General features: G+C 41.8%; 1 long non-coding RNA gene across 2 annotated transcripts; it reads right to left on the minus strand.

The window, feature by feature from the left end:
* Positions 1–1369: 1369 nt before the first annotated feature.
* Positions 1370–4529, minus strand: LOC112843953 (uncharacterized). 2 transcript variants are annotated; one of them, XR_003216516.1, is made up of 4 exons: positions 4056–4529; positions 3720–3839; positions 2116–2275; positions 1370–1866 (listed from the first exon to the last, which is right to left on the minus strand). It is a non-coding gene; the product is annotated as an uncharacterized LOC112843953 (long non-coding RNA). The 2 variants fall into 2 exon arrangements; XR_003216515.1 differs by having other exon boundaries at positions 3720–4529.
* Positions 4530–10367: the final 5838 nt, after the last annotated feature.

Here is a 10367-nt window from a genome sequence, read left to right on the forward strand (position 1 = left end):
TATTAAATTACAGATCTCGCAGTCTTGTTCACGAGTGATGTAAGAAGGGAAACGGGAGTTCACAGATGGATTGGTGCTGCGGGTGCAGACGCAGACTGGAGACACTGTACAGATCTGTCGTGGTGAAGAGAGAGCTGAAAGTAAAAGCGAAGCTCTCGCTTTACCAGTCGATCTACGTCCTTACCTTCAGCCATGGTAACAAGGTTTGGGTAGTGACCTCTCTGTCAGAGGGAGGTGTGGCCTTCTCTGCTTAGGCTGCTGCCCCCACGACCCAGCCAGGGATAGAAAATGGATGGAAGAATTAAATTACAAAACTAAAGGTGCACCTTTAGTTTGAGGATTGAGGAGGGGGCTTAAGGGTACATCTTTCACCATCTTACAATGCTGTGATTGCAGCCATTCCACAACTCTCTGTGAATGGTACTCATGGCCATTGATCAATGGTCATGAGAATTTGCAGAATCATGAGGAACGAACTGACCTCCCAGCCCATTGTTCCTTCAGTGGGCTGGTTTCAGTCATTATGCAAATGTACTGTTTCTAAGATTGGGGAAACCTGCAGTCAGCTGAGACTGAAGAAGTCACTTGGATGAGTGATGAAATGTTTCTCCCACTGAAAACGCTACGTCCAGATGAACAGAATCAACTTTTGGAGATTTACTTACCTGGATGATTGAGCATGCATCAAGACCTTTTAATCAGACTAACAAATATCTTGTACTCAATTTTAGCAGCAGTCATTGCGACACTGATGATAAAACTTGTGTAAAAGTGCAAAGCTGTAAAAAAAAAATTATTAAAAAAGCATTTTTGTGGCTGAATGTTACTGGATAGCCATTTCATCTGTAACACATCAAAATAACATGCTATGGTTTAATAGGCTATAAGGAATACACTCACTTCCTGAGCCCTGGGCAGTGTTGTGCTAATAAGAGAAGTTTTGTGTTTCATAATTTATTGATTTTCTTTTATCCTTTCTGACCTGCGTTAATGAAGCAGCCATTAGAGCACCATGTCCGCTATAATAGTTTTGTAGTTTGATGCTTGAGTCATTGCAGACTTGAAACTCTCTCACCTGTCAAAGCAGCGTCTGTGTAATTCGAGTCCAGCAGATGGCAGTGTTTCACTGTCATATGATGGCTGTCTGAAGCTTCTGCTGGATTATTTGTTTAAATTAGATTGTTTTATAGAATAGCTTGTGTTTGCCATTGTTGCTATGCGACAGTAGGGAGGAAAACCTCCCTTTTAACAGGAATATCTAGACATGAGTGATTATTGCAGTGGGACACTATCTGTGCTCTCTATAAGAAATATTAGGAACAATAAAACTCTGGATCAGGGCTCCATTTCACTCCAGTGTCCAGTGGCATTTTAAGAGAGGGAATACCGAGGCTAAATGTCTTTGTAAAAGCAAAAGTCTATTGTTAGCCTTTGCAGTGCAAAGCTATGGATCGATGTGCAGTGAAGAAAAATCGAGGTAGCCAGTCTGTCCTTTCCTAACCAATCACAGAGCTCCTTACATTGCCCTACATGGCTTTGTTGCACTGGAGAATAACTAAATATAATATAAATATAATATAAAGATGATATTGAATGTAATCTTTTGTAGAGTCACTACTTAGTGGGCAGAGGACAGTTATCACTTTGCTGGATGCTTTAAAGTCACATGTTCTTTATTTGCTGTATGCAGATTAACAGGATATTAACAGATTAACAGCTTTCATTAGACTTCATATGATAATCAACAGTGAAGTGTTTCTCTTGTCAGTGTTTATTCTTGCTCATTGAATGATCTCTGTTCAGATAATATGCTGCACTCATCTCATGTTTCTTTGAATAAGGCATCACTTGTCCAGCTGTCAAAATCTGAAAGAGTTACAGTTTCACCACTGAGCACTTTGAATGGTTATTCTTTTATTTAAAAGCACTTATTTTAGCTGCATCATCAATACGACAAAAACAGGGACTTCAACATCAGTTTATCAAAATATATTCAGGGGGAAATGTTCCTACACCCCTCATGTAAAAGTTACACCTCCAAAAGGGAGAAATAATCAGAATAAGACATAATCATTGTCTTGATAATTATGACCATGAAAATGAAACTAGGCCTACCTTTAGTTCAGCACACTCAGTGTTACATAAAGACATGCGAACATCCCATCATCCATTCTGGAGCCTACTTTTAAAAAAGCGAGCTGTTTATTCTGGCTGAGTAGCAAACAGAACCAACCATGAAAACCTAAACTGGGAAAACACTCGGAAACCTAGAACACTGGGAACATGGAGACATGGGGTAGGTGAACAGACACTCTGACAAAGGACAGAGGAAAACAGAGACAATATATACACTGAGGGGTGATCAGGGAAGTGGACAAACATGGGAGCACAGACTAGGATTATCAGAATAAGACAAGAAGTAACACAGACACCCTTTTCGGTGACAAAAAAGAGAAAATACCCAGTGAAAGGCAGTTCTCTTGGAAAAACTGCCTTATTGATGTCAACGGTCAGAGAAAAATGTTTGATAGGAAGGCAACCGTAGCTCATACAACCATTTGTTACAACCAAAGAATGCAGAAGAGCATCTTGGTCAGCTAAGAACAGGAAACTGAAGCTACAGTTCTCAAAATTTGACATGAGAAGATTGGAAAAATGTTGCCTGGTCTGATGAGTCTTGATTTCTGCTCTGACATGCAGATGGTCGGGTCAGAATTTGGCATAAATAGCATGAAAGGATGGATCCATCCTGCCTTATGTCAGCTGTGCAGACTAGCGGTGGTGGTGTCACTGTGGGGGTATTTTCTTGGCACATTTTGGGCCCCTTAGTATCAACCGAGTAGCAATAATACTCAGGTAAACATCACAGCTTGCCTGAGTATTATTGCTGAACATGTCCGTCTCTTTATGAGAACAGTGTACCTCTCCTCTGATGGCTGACTCCAGCAGAACAGCGTGTCGTGTCACAAATCTTAGATCATCTTAAACTGTTTTCTTGAACATGACAGTGAGTTCAGTGAACTCTAATGGCCGCTGTAGTCAGCAGATCTCAGTCTAATGGAGCACCTTTGGAAGGTGATATAAGAATCATGGATGTGCTGATGGGTTCATAACTTGATGGACTTTTATCCAAACACAGAGTTACAAAGTGCTTCAGAGTTTGAATAAAAGCCACGCGTTAAAAATAACTTTACATTTTCAAATCAACCATACAGTCAGACATTTATACTAAAATACAAACATGCAAATGGTTCCAAACTATGACCTGCTTTGGTCATCAGCCAATCACCTTAAAGTTAATTTAACTCCCAACATTCACAGTTTGGTTTGTATTCTTTCATTTAAGTCAACCTTAAGACAACCAGTTGTGGCGTTCAACCTGCATACTATTATTAAGAAGATATGAGCTGTATGAAGTAAACAGAGATAAACATGCCAATTAAAACTACAAAGCAAAACAAACTCATAATTAACTTTAATTAACCAGTTTTTACCCAACAAACAACAACTGGAGCACAGCCAAAACATCTGGTTGGAGCTGTTAGATCTTTGACTCAAGGAGTGCCAGAGCACAGACATGCTGTGGATTCAGATGCTTCAATTCTGGCTAAACATTATTGATGAATCATTAGTTTGAAAGGGCAAGTCTCTCCTGGAAGCCACTCATTGTGTTGCCACGTGAATGTGTGTGTGTGTGTGTGTGTGTGTGTGTCACAAACCTTAGTACAGGGAGGGGATTTCCAAACCTGTTTATCCATCTGCTAGTAAATGCTATACTGGCACAGGACCCAGATGAGAAGCTGAATCATCACTCTCACTGGGAGAAAGACCTGGTGAATCTATGAAAACACAGCGCTAGATTTAATTATTATTTCATTTTCTTTATTCTTTTTAATATTGCACAGAGCTACATTCATGCTACGGTGCCTCTGTGTTTTGGCCCTGAGGTGGAGTCGGAGCTGTGCCATATGAGGGGATTAGCCATGTACAGAGGGAGCGTATCACACTGTCTCCCACACAAACTACAGATAACACACCCTTGTCTTTGAAATCACCTGGCATGGCGGGGGTCTGCCTTCTCATTCAGCGCTTAGAGGCTGGTTAGCAATGGGTCTGCCTGGAGGAGCCTAGTCTGTGTCTTTTTTCTCCCATTATTGCTCTTTGTCTACACGGACGGGGCGCTGAGTGACTTCTAAGGAGAAGCTGCATGAGTTGGCATCACGCCTGCTGTGCCCTCATCTGCTTGGGGCACTGTTACACATGCACACACACACACACGCACAGAGCAGAGGTAAGTCTTAATCAGTAACACAGATGACCAGAAGGCAGGGGTGGAGGTCCATCAGTGACCATCTTCATCCGCCCGCATTACCACAGCTGGAGTCTGCACATTGTGATGGCCAAACCCGTGGCCACACTCTAAAGTCAGTAACTCTTGTATTTTCATTTCTTCATTTGAACACCGTAACACACTTCAGTTTTCAATAACTTTATTGATTGGTGTGGATACATTTGTTCTATTTGTAAGCGCGCACATTTACTTTACTTATGTATTCATGCCACTTCATTACTTTGATTTTTGACTAACCTTTGTCTTTTTACTTCTTACCTGCCATCATCCCCGGGAGTTGCTGGACAAAAGATGGTAGCCAGGGTTTGAAAGCACTAAATGCAAAGAGGGATAATTGGACCGCACCACCACTCCCTGCTGAAGGGGAGAATGTGTGTTTTCTTCAATTTAAAAACAAAGTATTTGTATTTAATTAAATATTTGAGTTTAATGGTTTAATGGTTTTGATTTTCTTCTTTAGTGTTTAGTTTATTAACAAACTAGACTGTACTGCATTGTTTTGTGATTTATGATTGTGTTTGTTTGTTACCCCTCACGTGTCACAACGGTCTGATCAGCCATTACATGTGTGTGTCATTTCATGTTTAGGTCAGTTATGTTTGTTTGTGGCAGTCATTTGGTTTGCTGGCCACTTGGCTGTAGCTCAGGTGGCAGAGCAGGTCAGCCACTAATCAGAAGGTCGGTGGTTCGATCCCAGGCTGCCTCCTGGGCAAGATACTAACCCCCTGTTTGCCTACTGGTGGTGGTCAGAGGGCCCGGTGGCACCAGTGTCCGGCAGCCTCGCCTCTGTCAGTGCGCCCCAGGGCAGCTGTGGCTACAATGTAGCTTGCCATTGCCAGTGTGTGAATGGGTGAATGACTGAATGTAGTGTACTTTGGGGTCCTTAGGGACTGAGTAAAGCGCTATACAAATGCAGGCCATTTGTTAAGTTTGCAGTCTTGGCCTGAGTTCAGTTTTGTTTCTTTGACCTCTTTTATGAGCTCAACATTTATTACTTTTGTAAATCTAATTTTTGGGGGTTAAATAAATGAAAACCATATTTTTCTAATAATTCGTGGGACTCCTCCTGTTTATCAACTCGGTCCATTACACACATGCAGGGTTAACCTTGAACAGGAAACCTTGCAGTGTACAACGTTTAGAAAAGTGCGTGTTTCTCTTTTGTTCTGTGGTTTTGGTATTTTGGCTACATATTTAGTTTTTTGTATATATTTTTATAAATCTTTATGTTTATTTACTTTTTTAATTTTTTAATATATTTTATATATATGTTACATTTACATTTTTGTGCAGTTTTTTGCATCTGTTTTTGTATTTTGGTATCTTTGCCTGTCTCATAAATTCAGAGCTACATCCTTTCTATAGACAAAGAGCTTACCTTGGAGCCTTCAGCTTCTTCTTTAGTACTTTCATAGGTGGATGTAGGAAGTAACAATAATATGTGATGATAATCTGTGGTACACGAAGTAATCTTATAATAATAGTAATAATGGATCTGTTCTTGTCAGGAAAATGCTTGTGCAGAGGTTTCATTGTGCTTGTCATTATCCTTATTACCACCACAGCTCTGCCTCACAGTGACTGTTTAGTTGCAGTTTCGAGGCTCATTTGTGTACGATCATAAAGACTTTCCTCGCAGTGAGCTGTGATCTCAACTACTGAGCTGATGCATGCTATATTACAGCTGGATACTTTTTTCTCTTTCGTAAAGTGTTTTCATTGAACAGACTCATTCATTATTAATTGTTTTACAGATTTTGTCTTTTATGAACGTCAACAAAAACACTGCTTAATCCCATTATCCAACAGATAACCACCCATTTCTCAATGCAGTGATACGCTTGAATTAAACTATTAAAATAACTAAACAATTAAAAACACTGTAATTAGTACTTTTAGCAATATGATAGATGCCTTTTGTTATATTTTTTTTAACATCGGCATGCTAAAGGACTTGTTTAGAAGAGACTGCTAATTTATATGCTAAAATGTGTTTTTCTTCTTGGCCAAGATGGTGAAAACACTTTATTATCCTCTAACAGATTTTCTAAATGCTTGGTGATCGTAGTACCCAAAATGAGCTGCATCAGGTCCTGCATCAGGAGATACACTAGCTGACTGTTTCCTCTCAGCTGTAAAAGGCTGATGATTTACAAAACAGACACCACATCGTTTAAATAGATGAGGCTTAAAATAAGAAATACTTTACTCTCTGAACATTGTTCCTTGTTTCTATTCATCCATTTAGTTTTCGCTGGTCTTAATCAAGATCTTAAGAAGAGATATTGTTAGAACCTAGAAAGAGGAGGAGCAATTCAGACTTTAAGTTTGGAATACGCATTACTGGACAGAAGAAAGTGGCACACAGATGCTGAAACGTTACATAGTGTGTGTGTGTGTGTGTGTGTGTGTGTGTGTGTGAGAGTGAGAGAGAGAAAGCGAGAGAGAGTAAGAGAGAGCTTGAGAGAAGCTGAGCTTTATTCAAAGTGATTTGAAACAAACTGCAGCAATAAGGGCAAACTAGTGCACAGCTATGTTTACGTGAGCGTTATTTTGTATGCATTTGTACAGTTCGATAACTGTGAGAATACATTGATAGCATTTAACTCTAGTAACAGGCATTTGTACCAGTAAGCATGAAAAAGTAGGGAAAAGAACTAGTATGTAAGCACTGACTGGTACTGTAAAGTATATGTGTATATAGGGCAATCGTGCCTCAAGAGTTCGCAGTTCGTCCTGTAATTGGAAGGTTGCCGGTTTGAGCCCCAGCTCCGACAGTCTCGGTCGTTGTGTCCTTGGGCAAGACACTTCACCCGTTGCCTACTGGTGGTGGTCAGAGGGCCCGGTGGCGCCAGTGTGCGACAGCCTCGCCTCTGTCAGTGCGCCTCAGGGCAGCTGGGGCGCACTGACAGCCATCACCAGTGTGTGAATGGGTGGATGACTGAATGTAGTGTAAAGCGCTTTGGGGTCCTTGGGGACTAAGTAAAGTGCTATACAAATACAGGCCATTTACCGTGTGTGTGTTTATGTTCGAGTGTATGAATAAATGAGTCAGTTTTAAACAGTTGCAATTTAAACAGTAGAAAAGTGGCACTATATTTATATAGTTATAAAGAATTTCAAACAACAATTATTTAATGCTCAAAGCAGGTTTATTTAATATCCAGTATGTTTCCAATTAGTTCCGAATTCACCTTGAATTCAATTCAATTCAATTTTATTGATATAGCAGCAAATCATACCACCAGTCACTTCAAGGCTGTATGTATTATTGTAAGGTAGACCCTACAATAATACATACAGAGAACCCAACAATCATATGACCCCTATGAGCAAGCACTTTGGCGACAGTGGGAAGGAAAAACTCCCTTTTTACAGGAAGAAACCTCCAGCAGAACCAGGCTCAGGGAGGGGCGGCCATCTGCTGCGACCGGTTGGGGTGAGAGAAGGAAGACATTTGTTGTAGGTCTGATTGAAGGACTGATGTGATGGTAAGTTGTCTGCTGCTCTGCTTTGAATATTGAGAGATTAGTTGATGGATTTCAAGCCAAATTGTGGCCAAGTTTAAGACCATATTCATTGGTTGTTTTTGTTGATGTTATTGTTTTGCGCTTTTTTTCCACAAGAATTTCTAGCTCCCCTAGAATTTTGGCCACCCAAACAATCGGATGATTGCTGAGAAAGCACAAGGTTTTCTCCCCCTGTGCTATTCATATCGGTGCCTGGGGGTTCTCCTTGAGAGGTCAGGGTCGAAAAAGGGATGCTTCAGAACCTCCGAGGGTGTTATGCGCTGATTTGCATCCAAGGCCAACATTTCTTTGATTAGCCTTACAAATAATGGTTGGCCATTTTCAGGTCCTCGCCTAACCTTCAGTAGTCGTTCGAGGTGATCGAGACACTTAAGTTTTATATATCGAGTTTCTTTGGATTGATAACCTGTCTCGTATTGAAATTGTTCTTGGGTCTTAAATGTCCAGCGCTGTTCGTTGAAGTTATCCTCGATGAAATACCAATCAGTGTACAAGCCAGACTCTAGAAGATGATCTGGTGGCTGACCCTGAGTTTCAATTATGAACTTCAGAACATCATAATAGTCTTCCCCAGGATAAAGAGGCAGGCCTGTAGCAAGCTCCACAGCTACCAGCCCCAGAGACCACATGTCAATTGCTTCATGATATGGAAGGCCAAGCATAACCTCAGGTGCACAATAACCAACCGTCCCCACACGGTAACCAGGAATCAGTGCAGAAGCAGGAAATGCGAGGCCAAAGTCTATAAGTTTGACTTTGATAGGGGACTCATGGCGGTTCACAACCATGATGTTTCCAGGTTTGAGGTCAGCATGCACTATTCCCACAGAACCCAGGTGGAACAGAGCATTTGCGAGCTGATGCAAAATTGGCCTGAGTTCTCTTATTGGGAGACCTTGGTTATTCCGGTCCCTTATGTAGTCCCACAGGCTTTGGTCCAGGAGTTCAAAATTTAAGCAAATGCGCTCTCCATCGAGGAAATAGCCGTTCCATTCGACAATGTTGCACCTGTCTGGATCCAAGCGTCGTAGCTGCTCCAGGACGAAAATTTCCAGTTTTGCCTGTAGCAGAATTCCAGGGTCGCTCTTGTTGACTTTAATAGCCACAGTTTGGTTGTTTTTTGTATCGCGACATCTGGTTACCAAACCAAAGCCTCCTTCTCCAAGGAAAGCCTCCACCACGTGGTGATCTCCCAAAATGGTCCCTTCTGTTATTTCAAGATCATCTTCAGAGGAAGATGGGTTGGCTGAGGTGTTGACCTGTCCTTTTTGAGGAAATTCAACTGAGTTTTGGAAACTGCAGTTGAATTTTTGTGCTCCATGACTTTTCCAGCTTGAAGGCTGCTGAGAGAGCACAAGGTTTTCTCCCCCTGTGCTATTCATGTCAGTGCAGGGGGCTTTCCCTGAGAGGCCAGGGTCGAAAAAGGGATGCTTCAGAAGCTCCGAAGGTGTTATGCGCTGATTTGCATCCAAGGCCAACATCTGTTTGATTAGCCTTACAAATAATGGTTGGCCATTTTCAGGTCCTCGCCTAACCTTCAGTAGTTGTTCGAGGTCATCGAGACGCTTAAGTTTTATATATCGAGTTTCCTTGGATTGATAATCTGTCTCGTCTTGAAATTGTTCTTGGGTCTTAAATGTCCAGCGCTGTTCGTTGTACTTATCCTCGATGAAATAGCAGTCAGTGTACAAGCCAGACTCTAGAAGATGATCTGGTAGCTGACCCTGGGTTTCAATTATGAATTTCAAAACATCATAATCGTCTTCCCCAGGATAGAGAGGCACCCCTGTAGCAAGCTCCACAGCTACCAGCCCCAGAGCCCACATGTCAATTGCTTCATGATATGGAATGCCAAGCATAACCTCAGGTGCACAATAACCAACCGTCCCCACACGGTCACCAGGAATCAGTGCAGAAGCAGGACATGCGAGGCCAAAGTCTATAAGTTTGACTTTGACGGGAGACTCATGGCGGTTCACAACCATGATGTTTCCAGGTTTGAGGTCAGCATGCACTATTCCCACAGAACCCAGGTGGAACAGAGCATTTGCGAGCTGATGCAAAATTGGCCTGAGTTCTCTTATTGGGAGACCTTGGTTATTCCGGTCCCTTATGTAGTCCCACAGGCTTTGGTCCAGGAGTTCAAAATTTAAGCAAATGCGCTCTCCATCGAGGAAATAGCCGTTCCATTCGACAATGTTGCACCTGTCTGGATCCAAGCGTCGTAGCTGCTCCAGGATGAAAATTTCCAGTTTTGCCTGTTGCAGAATTTCAGGGTCGCTCTTGTTGACTTTAATAGCCACAGTTTGGTTGTTTTTTGTATCGCGACATCTGGTTACCAATCCAAAGCCTCCTTCTCCAAGGAAAGCCTCCACCACGTGGTGATCTCCCAAAATGGTCCCTTCCGTTATTTCAAGATCATCTTCAGAGGAAGATGGGTTGGCTGAGGTGTTGACCTGTCCTTTTTGAGGAAATTCAACTGAATT

Source organism: Oreochromis niloticus, linkage group LG23 (assembly GCF_001858045.2).
Source record: "Oreochromis niloticus isolate F11D_XX linkage group LG23, O_niloticus_UMD_NMBU, whole genome shotgun sequence".
NCBI classification, from domain to species: domain Eukaryota; kingdom Metazoa; phylum Chordata; class Actinopteri; order Cichliformes; family Cichlidae; genus Oreochromis; species Oreochromis niloticus.